The 24,971-nt window shown below is 40.5% G+C and overlaps 1 protein-coding gene across 12 annotated transcripts in view; it reads left to right on the forward strand.

The window, feature by feature from the left end:
- The window catches only part of THRB (thyroid hormone receptor beta), a 392,197-nt gene that overhangs the window by 135,558 nt on the left and 231,668 nt on the right, over positions 1–24,971 (forward strand). Inside the window, exon 1 of one of the 12 annotated variants that reach the window (XM_066245973.1) lies at positions 11,535–11,579. The exons of the other annotated variants lie outside the window; for them this stretch is intronic. The gene's annotated coding sequence lies outside the window, so the exon portion shown is untranslated. Of the gene's footprint in view, positions 1–11,534; positions 11,580–24,971 lie in introns of those variants that run through there. 12 annotated transcript variants of the gene reach the window in all.

Genomic DNA, 24,971 nt, shown 5'->3' on the forward strand with positions numbered 1-24,971 from the left:
GGGTCGCAACCCACAGGTTGAGAACCACTGAACTATCCCATTCCAACCAGAGATCAACCAGACTACATGTGTAGTAAATTTTTATTTGATGGTGGACACCGTGAATGTGACAATGTTAAAACTTTTGACTGTTTTTGTCTTCCTTTGGAGAGGGGTGAATTTTGATCTAGCAGGCATTTAATTTTCTGGCAGATATGAGCTAGTCAAAACTTGGCTTTAGGCTTTGTTAGGACAGACCTAGAGGGGTCCCTACTTGAAGACGTCAGTCGTCCTTCTAAAGCATTGCTTTTTTAGGAGGCCTCAACTGAATCTTGGGAGTGTTCAGCAAGATCTCTTTTCTCTGGCTCGTTGGAATTCCAACATCTCCTGGCAGCATGCAGCCTTCTGAAACTGTTCTGCTCACAGACGGTGTTTGGCTAGGCTTTGCGCATGCTGTGCTTAGCGTTCGGCTCAAGACTCAAGGGAACCCCTGTGCATATTTCTGCAGTTCTTTCTTTGTGCAGCTTCTTCTTCAATACACTGCTAGACAAACTCCTGCCGTATCTTCCCCCCAGATCTCAGCTTCCTCCACCCAGCTGCTCACTGTTTGGACTCCACTTCCCTGAGCTGCAGTTTGAAAAGTGTCCCTAGGCAGAAAGCCAAGGTAAATGTGAGGCTTATCTCCTCTGTTGCCCTCCTCTCCAGGATCGCAGTCTGGTACTGTCTGTTGTCCAGTGCCTGGAACTGTTACTTCAAAATTTTATCCAAGGCACTCTGGCCGAATGGCTCAGTACATAAAGCATCATCCTGGCACACGGAGGTTGCAGGTTCGATCCCTCGTCAGGGCACATATGAGAAGTAATCAATGAGTACACAACTAAGTGGAACAACGAGTTGACGCTTCTCTCTCTTTCCCTTCTTCCCTCTCTTTTTTCTCTCTCTTTCAATGAAAGTTTTTTAAATTTTTGTCCCAGTATTATAATTGTTTATGCCCACTTATCGATTACAGCCAGTTGTAAAACCAATTTTGTGATACCATAACTGAAACACAAAGAAATTCAATCACTCCCCAAAGCTTGACTCTATATGCAAGACTACTTCATGTTCATAGAAAAATTCCTGAAAATACTGAGAACAAGTTCAAGCCTCTTTAAATGAGTTATGGGGACTTGGCAACTTAATCTGGGGTCAGTCCTTTCTGAAAACTAATAACCCTTTCCTAATGTATCTGTACCTGTAAATTCTAATATTTATCTGTTACTTTCTTTTATATGAGGACATGGTCACATGTTGGAAACAGTTTTAAAATAAAGGGAAGAGAAATTGACTTGAATTGAGAAGATCTTGGTTTAAATTCCAGCAGAGCTAAAATCCCTGGGCTTGAGGTTGTGTGTAAAGTGGAGTAAAAATATCAATTTTTTTGTTATGATAATGTTGAGAATATTTTTCAGACTCTTGTTATTTTCTAACAGTTGTAGTACAGGGGACGAGGCAAATTTAGAATTAAGTGACATTGGGTGAAGTAGCTAGTTTCCTTTTTTATATAGCTAAATATAACATTTATAAAATCTTTGAACATGAAGTGTTTCAATATGGCAAAGCAACCATATCTAAAATTATTATTATTGAAAAGAGAGACAATGTGTGCCACTTTTAAGTATGTCTGTCAGCACTTGGCTTTGCCTTATAAAAGTCTGCATTACTTTTCTTCCTTTTTTATTAATCCCTCAGTTATAAAATCTGAGCCTTTATAAAAGAAAAGTAAAGCCAAGGCAGGAAGTGTGTGCCAAAGAATTTGTGTATTTGAGTTTTGTATCTCGACTGTTGAACAGTTTCATAATACAGGTTTATAACCTGTTGAGAACAATAGACTAACTATTTTAAGCACATCAGCTTTGCTAAAGATTAACTTTTTACATGCCTGGCAAGCATGGTGAAATTTAAGCTTTGAGGGTAAGAGAGAGAAAGATTTTCCATTACTGCCCGTGTCCTGAATTCTTAGTGAGACACTAACACCTATTCTCAATGTGTTACATTCATTTGTAACCGATGCGATTCAAGCATTTTATCTTGGTGCACTACAGGTGGGGCAAAAGTAGGTTTACTGTTGTGAGGCTGTGACATATACTTTATTCTTGTATTGTGATTTATTTATTATTGTATTATTTGTCATATGAATAAAGAGGATTTTTTACTCAAACAAGAAGCTATACAACATTGGTCTTAGAAAGGCCATTATAAATATACTTTCCAGCATAGGGAATATAATCAATAATATTGTAATAACTATGTTTGGTGCCAAGTGGATACTAGACTTATTGGGAGAATCACTTGGTAAATTATTTAAATGTCTAAACACTGCCCCTGGCTGGGGAGCTCAGTTTGGTTAGAGCGTCATTCTGATATGCCAAGGTTGTGGGGTTCAATCCCCAGTCAGGGCACATACAAGAATCAACCAATGAATGCATACGTAAGTGGAACAACAAAAATCAATGTTTCATTTTCTCTCTCTCTCTCTCCCTCTCTTTCACTCCCTCCCCTTTCCTTTCTCTCTAAAATCAATAAATAAAACATTTTTTTTAAATCTCTAACCACTATGCTATATAGCTGCAACAAATAAAAAATAATATTGACTGTAAACTGGTAATGGAAAAATTAAAAATATATGTATATATACACAATAAACACATACATATACTTAAATACTTTGAAGCATAACAGAAATAAACAATATATATATATTCTCTTCCTATGTATGTTTTCATTGTAGCTTCAGGATGAATATTTGTTTTTAAAAATATGCTTCAGTTTAAGTCTATCTTTACCTGTTTGCTTATAATGTGGTCTCAGAAAAATATTAAATATTTGTTCTGAGTAGACCCTGAGTTAATATAATGCAGAGCAAATTAAATCTATACCATTTGATTGGGCACATCCCATTTCTCTTGTTTTGACTGAATATAGTTAAATTACTTTGGCTAATTGAGAAGATGATTTTCTTTTGTTTCTTTTACTTTCCATCTGAAAGGCACTATAAGGTGACTGCATGTTTGCAACTCTGAAGGCCCGGTGTGTGTTTATCGTTACTTCCAGCTGCCTTGTCTGTGTTCACAGAGGGCTTATCAGAGGTCTGGGTGGCCAGTGCTAGCTAGAGTCACCCCAAGCAAGTGCGAGAAGAGCAGATACCTTTGTGTGCTCATTCAGGCAGCCAGGAGTCATGGCTGGCCTCCAGGGTGTCAGCTGAGGGCCTGGAGTGTCCAGACTGTTTGGGAGGCCGTATGTTGGAGAAATCACCAAGGAGGTTGCCATGCAGGGTGTCCACTGGCTTTCCAAATGGATCAGACTGGGGGGAAAGGCTCTGTGTGGACCCCAGTGTGCATACGCCTTCATTCTTTCCAGTGTGTCTGCACACATGTTATCTCACCAGATCATGGGAAGAAAGCAGCTAGAAGTCTCCCTTTGTTTTATGAGAGCCAGTATCTTACATCAAGGAGACTTGTTTGAAAATTAACAGTCTAGACTTTGATCTTTGCTGGAATTTCCCAACTTTTTTTTTTTTTAAGTCATAGAAAGCTTTCTTTAAAGAAATATTAATCTGCTACCCAATACGTATATAAAACAGGTGAATGCTTTAACTCACAGTCGGATGGGAGGGTCCACAGTCTTTCTCTGTAGGTTTTATCTCCTGCCGTGGCCCCTCAGGAGGCTCCTTGGAGCCTAGTCTGGAAAGCACAGCAGAAACAAGCCCAGGCTGTCTGTCGGCCCACAACATGGCCACTTCTGAAATCCTGTATTGCTTCCCATGGGTGTCTTGCCCTTCCTGTTGCACTTTTCCAGCAATCTTTGTTTTTCATAGTGCTGGGTGAGCCATTCCGGTGCAGTGGTAAAGCCCCTAATCACGATCCAGTCAAACCACATGACTTGGAGCGTGTCGTTTGATTTGCAACCTTGGCGTCCCCTATCTATAAAATGGGGATGGTCAGACAGAATGGAAAATGCCGAGATCTTTGGCTAAAAGATATTGTATTGATGAGATTGGATTGAAAGGAGCTGTTGATCTCTGACTCGTTTCAGTAGACAGAGTGATCCCTGCATCACCTCCGGGACAGCTTCTCTGTCCACTCGGTTGGAGCCCGGGGAGGGTCATGAAAACAGGAGCATATTGGTGAATGCGGAAGAAATGCCTATGGCTGAATTCTCCCTCCCGGAACTCTGCATCACAGTCTTGAGGCTTCCTCTCCAGTACCTTGGGCTGGACACTTGTTTTTATTTAATAGCATATGCACTTAATCTGATAGCATATAAAGAACACTGAATTAGGACGTGGAGGATCCCGGGTATGCTGGAGCTAGCCTGTACTGCTGCGAGAGAGGCAGCTTTGCACAAGTCTCCCCAACTCTGCAGGAAGTAACATCGTGTCGGTATTTTGACAGTGGCTGTGGAGGAGATTATTTACAAATGAAAATCAGCTATAAATCAGGGCTTCTTTTTTTGAGAGCTGTTTTTACCAGCACACTATAGAGTAGAAGTGTTTGAATGACAGACCCAGCACTCCTACTAAACATTTTAAACCTCAGTTTAATCATCTATTAAATATGGAAGGCAATGCCTACTCTGTATGTCTCCCAGGTTGGTTGTGGGAGTCCAAAAGTATGTGAAAGAACACCCAAAAATACAAATGGATGCCAGTGGAAGTGGTAACACTATTGTTTACGGCAGGGGTCCCCAAACTACGCCCGTGGGCCACATGCGGCCCCCTGAGGCCATTTATCCGCCCCTGCTGCACTTCCAGAAGGGGCACCTCTTTCATTGGTGGTCAATTAAAGGAGCACATTGACCATCTCATTAGCCAAAAGCAGGCCCATAGTTCCCATTGAAATACTGGTCAGTTTCTTGATTTAAATTTACTTGTTTTTAATTTTAAATATTGTATTTGTTCCCGTTTTGTTTTTTTACTTTAAAATAAGATATGTGCAGTGTGCATAGGGATTTGTTCATAGTTTTTTTTATAGTCCGGCCCTCCAACGGTCTGAGGGACAGTGAACTGGCCCCCTGTGTAAAAAGTTTGGGGACCACTGGTTTACGGTGTTCATTGGGCAGACAGAGAAGGGCACGATGAACATGAACTAAACCTATATTTTCCTTCAAGAAACAGATAAAATGTCACTCACGTGAGATCTTATAAGCACAACATTATGTATGCTTTTAAAGAATCATGAATATCAAACGTACGTTGAACTACCTTGAAATGTTTTTAAAGCCATTCTTTAAAATGGAGCTACAGACAAACAAAGCACAAATGCCTCTAGCACTTTCAAGGTTTAGGACCACTGAGTACTGAAGGGTTTCTGTTGGGCATCAGCTTCCAAAGTGCCCTGACGCCAGCCTGAGGATGCTTCTGCTGATATTGCTGTGAGGACAACACAAGTAAGGAGCTGCGACTAGCTTCCTCCTTAAGGAAGGTGCAGGAAGCTAGACAGTCTCTGACTTTATGGACAACACTCATCCATCAGCACGAGGATTTGGGTGAAAGGGTGGTCATGGATAATCTCAGCACTGCTGGTAATTTCTACAGGGGCTTTCACATTGAACTTAAAAAAAATTTCGCAAATAAAGCAGGTGACAGACAAATGATAATAATTAAGAGAATAGCACAAAATCTCTACCAAGTTTACTTCAAAGAACATCATCCTCTTCACATTTCAATTGAAGACATAATAGTAATTATCTTATGCTCAGTAGTTGTACATTCAGTTTTTTTGGTTTTGTTTTGTTGTTTTTTTCTTAAGTGAGAAGCAGGAAGACAGAGTGACAGACTCCCACACGCACCCTGACCAGGATCCACCCGGCAAACCCCCTACCAGGTGATGCTCTGCCCATCTTGGGTTGTTGCTTGGCAACCACGCTATTTTAGCATCTGAGGTGAGACCATGGAGCCATCCTCAGCACCTGGGGCCAACTTGCTCCAACAGAGTCATTGCTGCATGAGGGGAAGAGAGAAATAGAGATAGAGAGAAGAGAGAAGGAGAGTGGTAGAGAAGCAGATGGTTGCTTCTCTTGTGTGCCCTGACCAAGAATTGAACCCTGGACGTCCACACACCAGGCCGACACTCCTTCACTGAACCAACTTGCCAGGGCCTGTACATTCAGTTTTAACCTTTCTCTTTTTTGTGGCCCAAGACTCTGGCTGACCTTCTGATCTATGTCTGGAGTCTCTAGGGTTCTTGGGTAAAAATATTTTCATGAGTGGTGGGGTACCTTATATTTAGCACTTTATTTTTAAGCTAAATTTATGACTTTGGAATTGTATCTATCCTACATAGAATTTTTAAGCCCTCTATTGCTCAGAATAGACTCGAGAATTAGAACTGTCTTGGACATCCAACTCTATAACCTACTGTTTCTCCGATCTTGTGCAAGTTTTGTATCCTCCCTAAGCCTCTGCTTCTTCATCCATCAAATGGAGCTAATAATAGTCTTTCTTTTCAGGGGCTTTTGTGAAAATTATATGCAAACAGAGCTCAATTTAATGTCTTCAAAGAATGACTCAAATGGTAACATGGCCTAAATTCAAGTGATGACTTTATTAGGATCTTGTACAGCAAAGCCATGTAGTGAAGCTGACACCAGAGTGGCCTAAATTCAAATCAAGCCATCCCCCAGCTTGAGGCCTGGGCGCCAGTCTAAATTTGTCAGAAATGAAACTGGCATTGAGGAGATGTGGTGATGTGGTGTCTTAAGCATGACATTGTACCTGGTGACATTCCCTAGCGCTCCCTGACATTATCCATTTTGGTTTGGGGAGAGGGGCTTTTTCTAGACCCGTGGGGCCACTAAAGAATATTCTGGAATAGTAGAGCATTGTTCTTCCACCAGGTAGTCACTCTGTGAATTATTAGCTACACTAACAGGTGCGTTCCATGATGAAGAATCTTTTCCTTCTGCTCTTGGTGTATCCTCACATGCACACATCACACACACCCTTCCCTGACCATCTTGACACTCCCACAACAAAACCAGTGACCGTGGAGCTCTAGCAGGAGCCCAGGTCATTGGGAAGTAATGGAGCATGTCAGAAATAAGAGTCATCCATCCTCTTTTTTTTTTTTTTTTTCAAAATGAAGATTCCAGGGCAGAAGCATTCCAAGGGCGAGATGGTAGGGACTGTCTATCTCAGGCACTACAGACAATGGGGGAGGGGGGAGGAGCATACATTCTGCTGAGGATTTTAAAACACTAATAAAACCTACACAAAATAAATTGGCTTTTTATTATCATCCTGCCCTGTTCGAAACGATCTCGGTAATAAAACACTTCCCCTGAAAAATACATTCTGCTGACCTAAATTCTAAGAGTTGCTGCAATTCTGTTGCATGGTCATGATACATTTCTACATCAAATGAGCACATTTTTATTACTTATTTTCTAATAAACCTCTAAATTCACATGAAAGTTCATTTGGAGAACCGCCAGTTGTCCCGTCGGCCCTGGCACAGTGGAGTCAGCGGCACGTGTGAGTTTCCAGAGGTTCCGTGCTCGTTTGCAGAGTTAGCTCCTAGAGGTTTGAATGATGTTCAGTGTTTGGAGTGCAGTTTGTATTTCCAACCCTTGGGGCACTACTCGGTAGCACTGAAATAGATTCAAAACCAACAATGCTAGCTAATGATTATCCCGTCAGAGTAACAGGATTTTACTCTTTTCAGTTCTGTCGTGCTATGTGAGACTGGGAGTTTTTATTTGTGTTTTAAATTTAAAACAGTCCAACAGATTGTGCACTATGAGGTGAAAATGTTTTTGTTTGGTAAAAGTAAAAATTTTAGTTCAACATAGAATGTGTTTGTTTCATTTTATGATGGCGACTTGAAGAATAGTGTGTTGTTTAGAGGAGAGGGGAGTGACCCAGCCGGGGAGGTAAAATAGGGCTCCAGCCCTAGCTTCAAACACATGGGTAGACTTCCATCTTTTAACCTCTTCCAATGGAAGTAGATTTTACTTATTTTTTGCTCATCCTTCCTTTCTGCAGCTGTTCCCCAAATGCCTGACTCCCCACTGTGGAAGCCATGTGCAATAAAAGGCGCTCTGAAGCCACGAGATACCCGACTTCAAACCCCAGCCCTCCCACCTAACCTAGTCAGCAAGCGTGGGATGCATGGCTCAATCTCCATTTCCTCCTTTGCAAAATGAGAATAAAACCCCATGACGGACTCATGATAATTAAATCAGATGTAGCAGGCAAAGGGTCTGCCCTCGTGTCTCACATGGTAGATAGGGTTTCGTTTGTTCCTCCCACTCCACCTTTCTCCCTCTCCTTCCTGCGTGGGCACTTGTCTGTGACGGCCAGTGCTCCTGTCTTTATAGGATTATGATCAGCGGAAAGGAATCTCGAAGTCATGTTTACAGTGCCTGATATACTCGACTAATACATGATCGCTGGTTATAATCTGATCTGTCCTCTCTGAACTTTCCACACTCCACTTTAAAATGGAAGGGTGGAATCAGGGAACTTCTGAAACTATGATCCAGATCTGAAGTGTTATGTTAAACTTGCTTAGAGGCAAGTTTAACCTTTGTAGGTACAGTTGTTCCTGTACCTACAAAGTGGGCAGCGCTTGTACATTGCCAGCTCAGGTGTATGTGAATTTTCTATTCTTGGCCATTGCAGGCAAACAGTGCGATCACAGTGGCCATCAGCAGTGTGTTGAACCACAGCTTTTATTGGCTTCTGCAGTAAAGGGCAGATATACATGGAAGAAAGGAAACTGGACATGGCGAGGCTGAAACAATTTACTCAGTTTTTGTGGATGGTTCCATCGATGCTGGCAGTGGCAGATTCAATCAACTTTTTCTCAACTTTTGGGTATCCACAGCATACCCTTCCTTCTATGAACCATTGTTATCTACTCTTTGGCTTATAATTAACATGAAGTTTTCTGGTAATTCATGTCTTATTAGTGGTACACTGCCTTTGGCTTACCTTACTCCTATAAGGATCAAATTAAATAATGTATAGGAAAGATTCTATAAGTTGTTAAGCAATTGCATCTGTTAAACATTATTATTATCTCCTATCAGGGATCAGTAAACTTGTCTACTGAACAAATACAGCTCTCCAGCTGTTTTTGTGCTAGCCGGAGGTTATTCTGGTCCCTTTAAGGATTTTAGCTTAAGTAGATCTTGTGTGTAACACCCTCTTTGTACTGAGCCTCAGGCAATGCTTCTGATCCCAGCCCTAGTTCAACACATGGCTCCAGGTCAGTAGCAGTTTACTACTCTGCTCACCATTCACTCTTCTTGTTTATCACACCTCTTCTGAGATTTCCTGCAAGCCCAGCAGAACTTCAAACATTTTGCTTGTTGTGAACTATATAGTTGTATTGCTGAAGGAAGTCCTTCAAAATATCCAACAGAGGAAGAAATCTTCAAAGCGTGTTTTGTGCCTTAGTATCCCTGTTGCAGATGAGAAAACAGGAACTCAAACAACTTATCCACTGTTTCTCAGTTCTAAATGGCATAGCATGGCTTGAACACCCCAGTAGTCAGTCAGAACCCAATCCTAAGGTTAGGCTTCTATTCTATACAGTAATTGAATATATCAAGCTTGAGTGGTGGTATGTCCCCTAGGAGGAAATAAACCCAAGGGATAGTTATTTCTTGTCCCTGATCATCCCAATGTGGTGGATAAAGACCACAGGATTTCTTCCTTTGGCTGCAGTTTGCACAGTAATCTTAATTTGACATATGAAAGTGTTTCCCCATTTCTTTCTCTGAGTTGACCAAGTGTTTAACCATCTCTCTGACCTTGAAGGCTTCACTGATCTCCTCACATGTGCAAATAAATGCTCACTCCTTCTTCATTGAGTTCTTCCCTTACCCTTTCTCATTGTTCTGGAATACTGTAGTTCCATGCCCTTCCTCCCAACAAGCTGAAAGGTTTTTTTGGAAGTGAGAACTTCTCCCTCAGAGTCAGCTTTATATTCTCAGTCCCTGGCTGAAAACTGGTGCTCTGGACACAGTTATAGTGTGGTAGTTGCAGGCAAAATAGATATGGCACTGAAGACCTGATCAACAGCAGTGTAAATAACTTCTGAATCCTTCATGAGATCGGCGCACACATGCTTTCAGAAGACAGAGAGTCTGGTGGGCAAAAATATGGGCAAAGCAAGCAAGCAGCAGAGCTTGGCTTTGGCTTCTCACTGCCACCCTTGCAGCCACTTGGCCATGACTTTCCCCAAGCATGAGGGTAAAGGTGAAGTGGAAGAGGAACTCTCTGGCTTGCTCAATTCACCCAGCTCTAATCTAGATTGGCACTTCTGTCCAAGTTACCAGCAGGTGTGATAATGGCTACAGTTAGGACGGTATGGATAGAGTCAGCTCTTACTCAAGGGTACTTGATCCAATATGTCCCATTAAGACATCGTGTATCTCGCTACTGTCAAAAAACAGGAACTAGATAGAGTTGTCCTCTGGGGCTAATCTCTGCATTGACGGACACATCTAGATTAGAGTGAGACTCTGCAGGTGTAATTCCATGGTCTGATTTTCCAAGGTCATTTCCAGTTTTAAGTATTTCATCCCACTTGAAGTATACCTATACTTGTCACTCATGTTTTGCTTTTTAGTTTGAAAAAAGCAATAATCAGTTTTAATATGCAAATAACTCATAGCTAGCCCAACTGATTAATATTGGAACTAGCCAAGTAAACAAATAATTCTGATTTTCCCAATGTATTACACAGGTTTTTTAGCCAATAAATGTGGTTTAGGTCAAAATATCCCTTATTAGAGCTTATTTCCTTCTTTTCTAAATTTACCAAGTATGACTAAAGGTACTTGAAGTTTCTTTATTTTGCTTTGCCAGTGCACTCAGATTGCTGATGAGGAGAAAAATATACTCTAGATGAATTTTTTATTTCTTATGAGCTTCCAGATTCCTTATAAAAATAAGTTGCCACTAAGGAGAAAATGTGAGGCATAAAAAGTAGAAGTTGTGTTATTAGGCGAGACTCCTATAAAGTAATTGTACCACATAATATTTAAGCTTTTGAAGTTCAAACTCTTAAAACTAGAATTAAGGTTTCTTTCAGAAAATCTAATTAATTTTTCTAGACTCCCCATGTGCTAATTGATCCGCTTGTTGACCATGGCCACATTTCTTTGTGATTCTCAAAGTAACAATCAGTTTTATAATAATGGCTGTTCAAGGATTTGCTCTTTACAAAGTATCTTATCTACAGCCCGAGGAGTAAACCGTCCAGAGACCTTGTCAAGCAGGCACGTATTTATGTTGTTTAAGCAGTTCTAGTCAGTTGAAAAGCTTTGGTTTGTTTTTATAAAGTCCAGTGACACAAAGTTGGCTGCAAACTCTGTGGCTTTCATCATTTCCACTGTGCAGCGTGTCAGCTTCCAAACATGGGCAGAGAGAATGCCTGTCTGCCCTCCGCCTGTTCCTGCACGCTCCTGAGCACTTTCAGGTTCACAGGGAATGAACTTGATGCAATGGCCCTCTGAGGGCCTGGTGTACTCCTTCAAGTAACTCTGGGTGAAGAAGGCAGGAAAGAATTCTTCTGGATAAAAATTGGCCAGGCTAATATATGTGGCAGGTAAATGATTTTGTTTTTTTATAAACACAGGGCTTAGAAATATGTTTTTAAGTGAAAGAATTTAGCTCTAATTTGATAGAAATGAAGAATACTTCACTTCTAGTGCATTCTATTCATATGTGAAAATAAGATATTAGAGTGAATAAAATTAGGACAAATGGGTATTTTGGTGTGGAAAATCTGCATATATCTGAGCTATTGTCTCACTGCTAAGTGATACAATTTGTCTATTTGTTATTTCTCTGAAGCAACACCAACATGTTTTAAAAGTATTTAAAATATATCCGTAGAGTTTTTCAAGGCCTACTTTTTAACTGTTTGCTATAAGAGGTATAACTGCCTGACCAGGCGGTGGCACAGTGGTTAGAGTGTTGGATAGGGATGTGGAGGACCCAGTTTCGAAACCCGAGGTCACCAGCATGAGCACAGGCTTATCTGGTTTGAGCAAGGCTCACCAGCTTGAGCCTAAGGTCACTGGCTTGAGCAAAGGGTCACTCAGTCTGCTGAAGCCACCCGGTCAAGGCACATATGAGAAAGCAATCAATAAACAACTAGGGTGCCATAACAAAGAATTGATACTTTTCATCTCTCTCCCTTCTTGTCTGTCTGTCCCTATCTGTTCCTCTCTGTGTCTCTCTCTGTCTCTGTCACACACACAAAAAAAGGGGAATAACCTGCAGTGGCTAATTATTTGCTTGTTTTCATCTTTGTAATTTGTCCCGTGAACACTATCAGTAGCCCTTTCCCTGGGGAGCAGCATAAGTCACATTCAATTACTATGTCTTGTTTTCAGGCAGTTGACAAAGCAGAAAGATTTGGGCTCCTGAATCAGGACTAGGTTTGAATTCTGACTTGCTTACTAGATAGGTAATGTGACATGAGTTATTTCACTTTTCCATATCTTAGGTTTCTCATCTGTAAAATGAGGATAACAACATCTACTTCATATGATCTTTGTAGGGGTTAGGAATCGTTTGTGGCAAGTTCTATCTCAAAGACTCTTATTGAATATTAGCTACTATTATTAAAATATGAAACACCTGACCCATAGGAGGCATTTAGAAAAGTGACTTCCTTTCATTCTGAAACACTACGTCACCTTACTTTGGTTGGCACGATCAAGTTAACACTCCAATAATACATCAGGCAGTTGTAATACATCAGGATACTGATAGGAACACTTCAGTGTAATTGAGCTCTGATATATGTCTCAGCACATTTTATTCATGCTCTTCTGTTACCATTTCCAAAACTTTCTTTTTTCCTCCCTGGGTTATTTTTTCTACCATCATATGCTTTTCAAATATTGGTTTGCCAAGTAGCCCTAAATAAACAATCATCTGCGTTAAGAGTACAAGGTCTTTACAACTGAACACAATATTGATTTGCTTTCATTGAGGCTTAAGTGGAACTTGCATGTTTGCAGTTCAAGCAGCTATTCTGGATACATGGATTAAACTTTATGTTACTTCCCTGTCTCTATCCATTTTTAGGAACAAAATAGATAATTAAGGATTTATGGAAGGAATGGAAAATAATCTCAAATTGTTTAAGGTATTTCTGTATATTAGAAGACAGAATGATGCTACATTTTTTTAATTCCTTTAATCTTGGCATAGAAATTTAGACTTTTCCACTAGCAAAATGTATGTACATGATTTTTCTGGAAATCCTAAAATTTATTATTCGCAATTAGTGAGCTTACAATGTCCAGACACCAACGGATCTCTTGTGTTTAAAATTGTTCTATGGACTTAAAAAACAGCAAGCTCATTACTTAGTTGCCAAAACCTGTTTTCTGCTTATGTGTCTTCTTTTCAATTTTCAAAAGGTATTTGAAACATTTCTTTTTCTCTCTCTCTCTCTTTCTTTCTTTCTTCTCTTTTCTTCTTCCAGAGAAAACGTGTTCATCTTTTATTTTTTTTCCCCTTGAACTTCACTTTGGTTTGGCCAATGACCATACAGATGAATGGCTTATGGACTGAGCACTTTGACCCACTGAAAACTCAGGCTCGAGATTGCTTAATATTCACTGAGTGCCCCCAAGGCTCAGGCACATCCAGCCAGCTCAGGCATCCTGTGTGTGGCACGAGTTGAATTCCATCCAGTTTGTTCTTGGATGAGGGAATGTTAGAGTGGTCTTAAAACCTGAGTTAGTACATTCTCTGCAGAAGCCTTTGAGAGTCCTGAGGATGTGTGCCTTACATTTGGTAATGTCCTCCGATGTCGTTGGACTATTAAATTCCTGTGGCCGGCACTCACTGGATGAAATTCTTAAGCAATTAAAGATCCAAAGTGGCCCTTGACTTACTCACCCCAAGGAAAGATGTCTTGCTAAACCTTGATTTATTTCCTGTCACCATCATACTTCAGAAGGCCCATCTCCTCAATAAATAAATGATCATTCAAAAATAGTATCAACTGCTCTAAAAATGAAGTACTCTAACTATAACAAACAAAAGTCATTAACTTGGGAGTTTTTCCCTCATTTTCTCACTGACTACTCTAGTCCCAACTGTACCCAAAATAGCTTCACTTTTAGATTTTAACCATTGCATTAATCATTTCCCAAGAAAGGCCCAAAAGTGTTAAAATGGCAACAGAGTAGGTCATGAATTTTTATAACTTTTGGTGTCAAAATGCAACAGTTTTTAAACTTTATACTCAGGCTCTGGCTGGGTAGTTCATTTGGTTAGGGTGTTGTCCCAATACACCAAGGTTGTGGGTTCGATCTCCGGTCAGGGCACATACAAGAATCTACCAATAAATGCATAAATAAGTGAGACAACAAATCAATCAATTTCTCTCTCTCTCTTTCTCTCTCTCTCAATCCTTTCCCCTCTCTCTAAAAGAATCAATACAAAAATATTTTAATTAAAAAATATTTTTAAGTAAATTTCATACTCAGCATTTGTTAAAGCAAAATAATTATAGCCCCCATCTTGGTGAGGATTGAATTCATTAATTTATTCAATGTAAAAATATTTATTGAGTGCCAGCTATGTGCCTGACATTTTTCTAGGCACTGAAGATACAACAATGGACAAAATAGAAGATAGCCTCTGCTTTCTGGAGACTTACAGTCTAGTGGGTGAGAGACAGTAAAAGAAATACAGAAGTAAAATATTGGATGTCAGAGGCAGTAAGTGCTTTGGAAAGAATAAAAGAATAAAGGAGTATAGGAATGGGAAGACGCAATTTGAAACAGATTAATCTGAGAATGCGTCACTGAGAAGGTGCCAGGAACACTTGTGACATGTGGGAGAAGAGTTTCCCACCTAGGGGACACAGTGCAAAGGCTTCGTGTTTGAGGAGTAGCAGAAGTTTCTGGAGATTAGATGGGATGGATGAGGAGAGGGGAAGAGTAGCAGGTGAGGTCATAGAGATAATGAGTAGAAAAGGGAGGTGGACAGTGGATGGATGTAATGCTTTGCAGTCTTTGTAAGGGACTTTGCCTCTTAAAAGGGGACCCACAAAAAGGTTTTAAAGCAAGGAGATTAAGATCTTACTTATAGTTTAAAATGATCAGTGTGACCATTGTGTTAAGAATCAATGAGATATGACATGTAAGACATTTAACACAGTGCACAGCTCATCATAAGCATCTGGTGATGATATCTATTATTATTATTATTATTATTATTATTATCATCAGTGGTAGTACCATTATCATCACCATCACCATCATCATCATCATTATTATTATTTATTTTGATGCTGATACTGCCTCCGGCTCCATAATCATCATGAGACAAATGCAAGTATATAGGCTGTTGATGTTAGATTTGGGGGTCATCTGTCATCTTGCACCTTCCAGTTAAGTCATCAAAAGGTGCCTGACCAGGCAGTGGCACAGTTGATGGAGTGTTGGACAGAGATGCGGAGGACCGGAGTTTGAGAATGCAAAGTTGCCAGCTTGAGCGTGGGCTCATCTGGTTTGAGCAAGGCTCACCAGCTTGAGCTCAAGGTCGCTGGCTTGAGCAAGGGGTTACTCATTCTGTTGTAGCCCCCGGTCAAGGCACATATGAGAAAGTAATCAATGAACAACTAAGGTGCCGCAACAAAGAATTGATGCTTCTCATCTCTCTCCTTTTCTGTCCATCTGTTCCTATCTGTCCCTCTCTCTGTCTCTGTCACACACACACACACACATATCATCATCATCATCATCATCATCATCATCATCATCATCAAAAGGTGTTGGCACCAGCAAATTCAACATCCATTTTGCTCAAAACATCATCAACTGTGTGGCTCAAACCCCCCACCCATACTTGAACCCCCTGCATTTGCTTCAGTAGAAGCTCTCACTGCTTATTAGTTCAGGCAAACAGGTCTAGGGTTACAGAGCTATCAGCAGTGCGGAAACCAGATGGGAAACTTCTCCTCTGGCTATGGTGCTTTTTTTCACACACCTTTATTTCTGGTCCCAGCTTTTCTTCTTGGGTCTGCTTTCCTTGGGTTTGCTTCATTGCTAAACGGTGCTCAGACAGTGGGTGAAAATCAAGACAATAGCACCTCGCTCTGACACAATGCTTTTCTTTTCAGAACATCAAAATGCCTCGCGTCCCCTCTTGTTGTTCCCCGGTTCTGTTGGCACTTCTAGGCGTTGCATTGAACAGAACATTAGGCACAGACTATTATTATCCAAGCCTTGACAATCTCTAGTTTGGTCTGTGTGTTATACACATTGACAGAAATCATACAATGACTCTTTTTAAAGCTAGGGTGGTTATGCAACGATGTGGTGTGTTTTTTTTTCCAAACAGCGGTAGCAGTGGCATTTATAATAATCAGACTTTGAAGAGTCATGAACTGTCAAGTGAGTGACCTTAAATCTATTGAGCTTTCTATATCCCTTCACAGGTACACACACACACACACACACACACTACACACACATACACACACAAGCAGTCTGCAGATGTGGTCTGTTTTACTTGCACACAATTTTTTGGTGTTTTTTTTTCAAAACTATAAATTTGTTGAACAACACATTATAAAAGTCTAGATTTTAAACTTCATTTTTAAAAATCAGAACATTTGGCACACCTCCACCCCAATTTCTCCATAGCAACCATCAGCTGGAGCGGTAGGAGCCAACCCAGTGGTGTTCAACCTTGATTTGCACAAAAGAATCACATGAGGCGCTTTTTCAAAAGTACTGATGCCCAAGCCCATAGCAGAGCAATTAAACCACCATTTTTAACCACAGCAGTAGCAGCAAATGTCACTGAGTACTTATTTTGTGCAAGAAAGTACCCCGGAAAGAAAACTGATATATAAAATATATTCATGTTGGAGACACAGAACATATATGAAAATGGTGATAAACAATCATACAAGATATAGGATAAGCTTAGTACCAAGTGAGGTACATAAGGAGTGATTCTACAATAGCTTTGCTGTCTATTCTGACCACCTGGGCTTTGAAAAACCCTGATACTCAGGTTGCACTCCAGACCGATTAAATTGAAACTGAAAAAGGAAAAAGGAACTCGGGCATCAGTATGTTTCAGATCCGGGATTCCAGTACTCAAGGACATTGCAAAACCGGATCCAGGACAGAGCTTCTCAAACTTGACGATGAATGTGGATCACCCGGGGAGTCTCGTTAAAAGTCTGCTATTGATGCAGCGTGTCTGGGCTGGGGTCTGAGGGTCTGCATTTCCAGCAATTTCCCAGGTGGTACTGATGCTGTTGGTAAGGGGGCTACATTCTGCTTTGCGAGGACGTGGGGAAATAAGCTATGTGACGTTTTAGCTCTGCGACTCTTGGACAATTCTGTTTATCACTCTGAACAGCAGTGTTTTGGGTTATAAATATGGGCATAACCACCCCCCCCCTCTGCTTGAATTGCTGTTAAGGTTAAATATAATAACAAACATATATAAAATTAGATCCTCAATAAATATTTTTGTCACTGGGATTGAGAAGAGACAAGGACGATTTATGAAAGTACACAGGGTCATGTCTTTACGGGTCTTTGAAATAAAGCCCCTTATTTGGGTAGAAAGAACAGCTAGTTCTGGTGTCCTTTCTAATAACTGGTTGAGTTTCACAAGTAATTCTGAAAACATTTGCTTTCATTTTAATTTCTTTTCAATCTTTCTGCAAAATGGCTGCCAAAGAATGAGGTTTTTAAAACAGATAACTACAGTTAAGTTTTCTGCCCCTGCCACCCCTTGGTAGACAGCAGCAAGCGGTCAGGTAGCCAGGAGCAGGTAGCAGAAAGAATGGGCAGAGAAAGCAAAGGTCATGCTCAGGGGGTGGCTGCCCCCTTGTTACCTGGGCAAAGAAGGAAACTCAACTGGAAATTTCATTTCAAAAATTAAATACTTTCCAGTTCTACATCATGTCAGTGTTTCCAGAGGCAGAAATGAGAGAAGTAGAAGATTGCTGAAAAGTCCGTGAGTAACTAAAGTACTGTAATGAGAAAATTGTCTAGGTTTCTGCTAACAGAAGGTATGGTGGTTTTAAAACATGGTCAAATTCTTTGACTCTTTCCCACCCAGAGGTGAGGATGGATAGATGTCCTCTCCCTTTGAAGGTGGGTAAACCTGTGACCACTTTGACCAACAGCGTATGATGGAAGAGACACCGTGTGACTTCTGAGGCTGGGGCGTAAACATTCACGCAGCCTCCCTGTGTGTTCTCTGCAACTGGAACACATGCTCTTGGGTCCTGAGGCACCATCGCTGATTCCAACTATTCCAAATCTGCTGTGCCAGAGAGGCCACATCTCTGTACTCTTAGAAATAATCCCAGCTGAGCTCAGCCTTCCTGTCATCTCTGCGTCGCTGTCAGGTGTGTGACTACCTCTAGACCAGCCCAGCCACCAGCTGACTATTACTGAGTATCTTTGGTTAACAGTACATAAAAGCAGAGGAATCATCCAATAGATCCTTGCTTGAATTCCCAGCCCACAAAAGCCGAGAGAGGTAATAAAATGGTTGTGTTAAGCCATTAAATTTTGGTGTGGTTTGCTTCCCAGTTAGAGATAACTGGAAAAAGATGGTTTAATTTTACTGTTTGTATAAGGGCTGTCTTAATTCTTCCCATTGAAGAATATTCAATCTTATTTGTGTATGTAAGGAAGTCAAGAGTGCATAGAGAACATTTTAGAGTCAGGAGATCTCGATTCTTGTATTGATGTCTTTTCTTCCTAAATTAATCTATAAAATCATCTGATCTCAATAAAATAGTAAGATAATTTTTCTGGAAGGAGAGTTGACTGATTCTACGGCTTCGGATCTTTTTATGGAAAAATAACCCTACGAGAATTCACAAGAAAATTGTAGTAGAAAGAGAATAAAGAGGAGGTCCCCATGTAACTCAGATGTTAAAATACACTACAAAGCAAAGGAAATTAAGATAAACCAGTATCAACACAGGAATACACAGGCAAATTAGCAGAACAGAAGAGAGATCAGATATAATGTAAATATTTATGGGAATTTGGTATATGATAAAGATGGCATTTAGAACAATGAGAAAAGGATGGATTATTCTTTGGGTCAACTGGTGAACTGTTTCGGAAAAAAAATAACAAAGCTGAATACATGGCCACTACTTATGCCAAAATAAATTCCAGATGAATCAAAGATTCCAACATAAAAACAAATCATGAAAGTACCAGACCAGTTTTTAAAAATAACTCGGGAATGCGTAAGGCCTTTCTAAGCAACACGCAAAATTCAAATGCTATAAAGGACAGGTCTCTTATGTTTAAATATATAATAATTAAACATTTCTTTATGGAAAAAAAATAATGTGTGTGTGTATAATATATATATATATATATAGAGAGAGAGAGAGAGAGAGATAAACGATGTCAAACAAACACCATGCTGGAAAATATATTAGTAACTCGAATGTGCAATGAAGGCTTATTTAATTACTACATGCAGAACTCTTATGAATCAATAAGAAAAATATCAATAATCCAATAGTGAGATGTGGAAAGCATTCATTCATTTACCATTCAAGTATGTATTGAGTTTTTTTACCAGGATCCAATCACTGTTCTTTGTGCTAAAGATACAGCAGGGAGCAAAACTCAGTTCCAGATCCCATCAGGCTCCCATTCTAGCAGGCAGATCCAAATGACAAAAAGGAACAAGCAAATACATCCTTGATTTCAGGGAGTGGTCAATGCTGTAAAGGAAACTGAACAAGACAAGGGGTTAAAGAATGAGCGGAAGTGGTTGCTGATGTAGGAAGTTTTCAGAAAAAGAAAAAAGTGACAGAAACAAGTGAGAGAAGTGTATGAAAATATGCATATCGTTCAAGTCTATTCAAATGGCACAATATTGCATGTGCTGCCAAAGGGCAGCAGGCAGCCTGACAGTCTGTCATTGGGTGGGGTGGGGGGCTAATGAACTATAAGTGGAATCAATGCAGTCGACCCTTGAACAACATGGGTTTGAACTGCACAGGTTCGCTTATATGTGGATTTTTTCCATGAATTCATCGAGTACTGGCTAACCTGGAGCTGACCACCATCAAGAAGAGCACTTTATTCCCATATGGCCTCATTCAGAGAATAGATTGCCATATAAGTTGCAAAAATGTGCTAGCAAATGCAACCTAACCTATACACACGCACTAGACATCTTGACCCAAGCAGCAGGTTCTATTTACCGTGCAGTGTGTTCAAGAGACCTGAAGTGGGCGTGTAGTGTGAGAGGGCCTGGGAGACAGATCTCGTCCCACTCGGCATGCTCATAGACTCCTGGGACAGATGTCATCAGAGTTATAGCTTCAAGACACATGAGTAAAAGGAAAGAAATGATGAGAAACACCAATAGTGCCCTCATCCTGAAAAGCAGGAATGCTGGTCACAACGTAAACTGTAGGAGCCTTTGGGATAAGCCAGACTCCTGTGGACAGTAAAACTGCTGAGGTTACGGAAATTTACCCACATCCCCCGGCTGTTCCTGGTGTGTGTGTGTGTGTGTGTGTGTGTGTGTGTGTGTGTGTGTATTGGGATGTGTGTATGGTGTGTGTGGTGGTGGGTGGATGTGTACCTTCTCCCTTCAGTTGAATGCACTGAGCCCTACCTCCCCATTGACCTCACCCCCAGTGGCCCTGCTCTCTGATAGGTCTGGAGAGAAATTCCAGGGTGAAAAAATGGTGTTTCTGTACCATTAAATCTCTGTTCCCCACCTTGCTCCCCTCCCCACTCCTATATGCTTCGCCATGTATTTCCCTAGAACAAGGACAGTGTTTTTGATACCCACAGTATGGTTATCAAACCCAGGAAACTCAACATTGGTATGATGGCATTATCTAATTGACAAGCTGTATTCAAATTTTGTGAATGGTCCACTAAGGCTCTGGATAGCCATGTCTTCCCCCAGTCAGGGTCCATTCAACGCTATCATGTTACATTTGGTTGTCACGTCTCTTTAGTCTTCCTTCTCCTGAAACTATACTCAGCCTTCCTTCGTGTTTCTTGACCTTGACGTTTTTGGAGGGTACAGGCCGATTCTTTTGCAGTGTGCCTCTCAGTTGGGATTTCTGATGTTTCCCCGATGTTAGATTCAGGCGGAGAATTTTTGGAAGGATTACAGCAGTAATGATCTTGTGTCCTCAATGCATCGTATCAGGAAACACGAGTTCAGTTTATTTCACTATCGGTGATGCTGGTTTTGAGCATGTTCTTAAGATGCTGTCTGGCAGGTTCTCCCCATTGTCAAGTTACTCTTTTCTTCTTTGGAAATGGTATGTCATCTGAGAGGAAATACCTTGAGACTGTACAAATACCATTTTCCTCTTCAGATTTTTACCCATGAGGTTTAACATCCATTGATAGTTTTTTAACTCCATTGTTCCCTCTGTATTGACTAGCTGTCATTCTGCTCTGAGCAAGCGCTTTCACAGTCCTGGTATTTATTGATTTACTCGTGTATTTATTAATGTCAGCGTGAACTGGTAGAGGAAGCCTTCACCCTTGGATCTGGAGCCTTTGGGGAATCCTCCCCAAAATCATTGAGAACCGGCTGGAGCTTCCCTGTAGCTGGCTTGGTGCTGCCTGGGGTGGGGACGTAGGGGAGTGGAAGCCAGGGAAGTCTTCACAGCCGTAGGAGCATATAATCTTGATTCCCAACCAAGGTCTTTATTCAGCCTGAAGTTGGGCTCCCTCCCTTTTACTCACACTGAAATCCGTTCTCTGGGAACTGAAACTCAAACAGAACACTACCTCCATCCCACCCCACCCCCTTCCATTCAGACTCCTTTCTCCCCCCTCCAGTGTGTCTTCACAATGACCCACGTACCAGTTCCAAAATCAGTAGTAGATGCCTTTGCGTAAGGGACTGGAGGATGTTCTACGATGCTGAAAATATATATTTACCTTTCCTTCAGAGACCCGGAAGCCCAATGGGTAGGTCCTAATGACTCTTTATGCCTCGTGCGTCTTTCCAAAGTCAACATGTTTCTGTCTAATTTGTGATAGCATTTAATGCTTCTCTAAAACTCTTTATTTAGAAACTTTCATAAAACTGCCATATTGGAGGTAGTGGACCCATCCACATTACTGAGAAATTGTTTTAAAAACTTTAATAGAGTTTAGCAAGAGATAGAGGTTAGTAGCTTTGTTACTGAAGTCTCGGTATTTACAATTTGTCTCATAAACTTGCTTATTTGGAGGTTTTTTATATTATTATTTAAATTAAAGGTTTAAAAACAAGCTTCGTAATTAAGTGGCTTGCTAGTAACAAGGTTTTATAGTTTTCCTTTGCTTTTCTTCTTTACTGAGTAGAATTATCTGTCAAATACATAGTCGGAGAAAGAAATGCTAAAACAGATTAACCTGTCTTTCTCCTCCTGTATCTGCCAGTGCCACAGTGAGCCTTTGATGGTACACTGTGCTGACCAGTGTGGTTCAGGAAAGTGACAGTCACTAGAACCCACGTGAAAAATGAAGATACCTTCTTCTCCTGGGCACTGGCGCGCCTGCTAAACTAGTTACTACTATCCTACGGTCCTGGCTTAAACGCAGCAACCTCATTTCTTTCTACTGCCTTCATTTCCTTTTCAAATAGCGTGCAGACGACTGTATTGCTCACTTTGGCCCGTAGCCAGCTGGGCGACATTAGTTGTTATAGGACTAGGGAATTCTGTTGTGGGAATGTCTGAGTGTGTGTGACATTTCTGTGAACTGTGTGGACTTTCAGCTAGGCCATCGAAGTCTTTCGTGTTACTTAGAAAGTAGAATTTTAAATTAGTGCACACAACCCGCATGAAAAAAATAGGTAACAAACTAGTAATTTTAAGTTGGTCTTCCTTCATACAAAAATGTCCAGACAGTAAGAACCCACATTTCACTTTTACTGTACATGAAACTCACTGATGTATCTATCCAGCGTTCCTGTTTGTTCTCTGTGTTGTTAGAAATTTGAGTCCAGAGGTTGTCATTAAAGAGAAAATGAATAGTTTCCAGATAGTTATGAATCGATCCATGAACAAACTAGAATTTGTAAAGAGTTGCATTATTATATTTTTACAATAGCTTTCATTTCTCTAGCTGGAAGAGTGGTAACTGCGGAGGAGGCACTTAATATTCACTCAGTTTCGTGAGCTGATGTTTGTAGCTCCTCTTAGCATTTGGAACATTTCTTCCAAATCCTTTTCTGTGCATATAATATATATATATTATATATATATGCACTATATATGCACTATATATGCACTATATATGCACATATATTATATATATATAATATATGTTTTTACAAAGTGTGATTAAATTCATATTTTGCATGTAAAATTTTTCATCTTTTTACAATTTACATTTTATTGTGATTCTTTCTCACATTGTGAATTTGTAAAGTATTCATTTTAGTGGCTGAACAATTACTTTTGTAAAGTATTCCCCCCAGTGTGGAACTTACAGACTGCTTCTGAGGCCATACTAAATAAAGCAAATACTCCTGTAGACATCTGTGCGTGGAAATCTTAGTTTGCATTTTTGGTGATTTCCTTGGGAGCTTTCATGCTCTCTTGGAGCTAACACAGAAACAAAACTTAGGATTCATTTCCTAGGGAAGAATGATTCATTTCAGCCCTGTTGAATTCCTCGTCATTTATGACCCTTTTTGGCTAAAGGAATGACCAGTCACGTTCACATACCTCTTTAACCCACAACCTTGTCCTCACAAGGACAGGGTTACCAAACTGGACCACCATGCTTGGCCCAGAACGTGTCTTTCTTTCTTTGGGTGTGGAAGGTAAGCCAGGATGGCAGTCTGCCCACAATGCTTTAAGACCCTTTGTAGGGAAAGTTTTGTTCCATAGGACCAGAGAGAAGGTTTTAAAATAAAAGTTTCATTGAGGTGAAATTTGTTCCTGTGTTAGAAAGATAAGGTTTATTTTCACATGCCTGGACTGGTTTCTTCCCACATGTTTGCTAGCTCTGCTGTAGATACACAATTTCAATGACCTGAGAAAGACTTTACACCCTGAAAAGAGAGATAAAGGAAACTCAAGACCGTGAACTCCTTTATCACAGCGATGCACATAGATGCTCACACCATGCTTCATTGTCAGTTGCAGGACCCTTTTGTTCCTCTTTCAAAAAGTGTCTTTGTGTTTCTCAGAATGAGCTGGCTAGCTCTCTCCCAGCTGTCGGAAATGCAAGAGAACTTCATGGAAAGCAAGAGTATATATGGTTCCCCGTAAGGTGAGAGGTGAGCTCCCTCCCGTCTCTGAGTCGCCGTTGTCATCTGCTCTCGGGCACGATGGTGTCGCAGGCGGCGTTACTGTGAGGGGACAGGAAGTCTCTCTGTTACAGGAATTGGGCCTCTCTCGTTCCTAGAGAAGTGTCACCAGTGCCTTGGCACACTCTTTTCTCCCCTCGCTCTGCCCTGACATTTTTACTGCGTGACTTTGAAAGCTGGACTTTTAAGGGCTTGTTCTGGGAAAGATGATGACAATTTAGAAAGATAAATAACACTATAATAAGTTCACATAAATTAGGAAAGAGAAAAGACAAGAGGGTAAAGGAAAACAAGGCTAGACACTAATAAGGAGCCGGAGATCAGGTTAATATGCAAAATGTATATAATACTGTTGTTCATCCAGTAACTTTTTATCGAGTGCCTAATATTTGTCAGGAACCTTGTGTTGGAACATGTACATTTCCCAAACTTAGTTGTAACATAACACATCAGTGACTCATGAAACCATCGTAGTGAGTGAGCGCCATTTTTAATAGAATGGAATGTGGGAAGGCTGGACAGAACAGAAGAGAAAATATTAGAAGACACTGCACAAAGTAAGGGCATTATTTACTAAAATGTATGCTTCACATTTATGTGTGTTTGTGCATTGAATCATGACATATAGTGTATTTCTTATGGTAGCCATAGTGAGAAAATTTGTAGCCCA

This window comes from Saccopteryx bilineata, chromosome 10 (assembly GCF_036850765.1).
Source record: "Saccopteryx bilineata isolate mSacBil1 chromosome 10, mSacBil1_pri_phased_curated, whole genome shotgun sequence".
NCBI lineage: Eukaryota > Metazoa > Chordata > Mammalia > Chiroptera > Emballonuridae > Saccopteryx > Saccopteryx bilineata.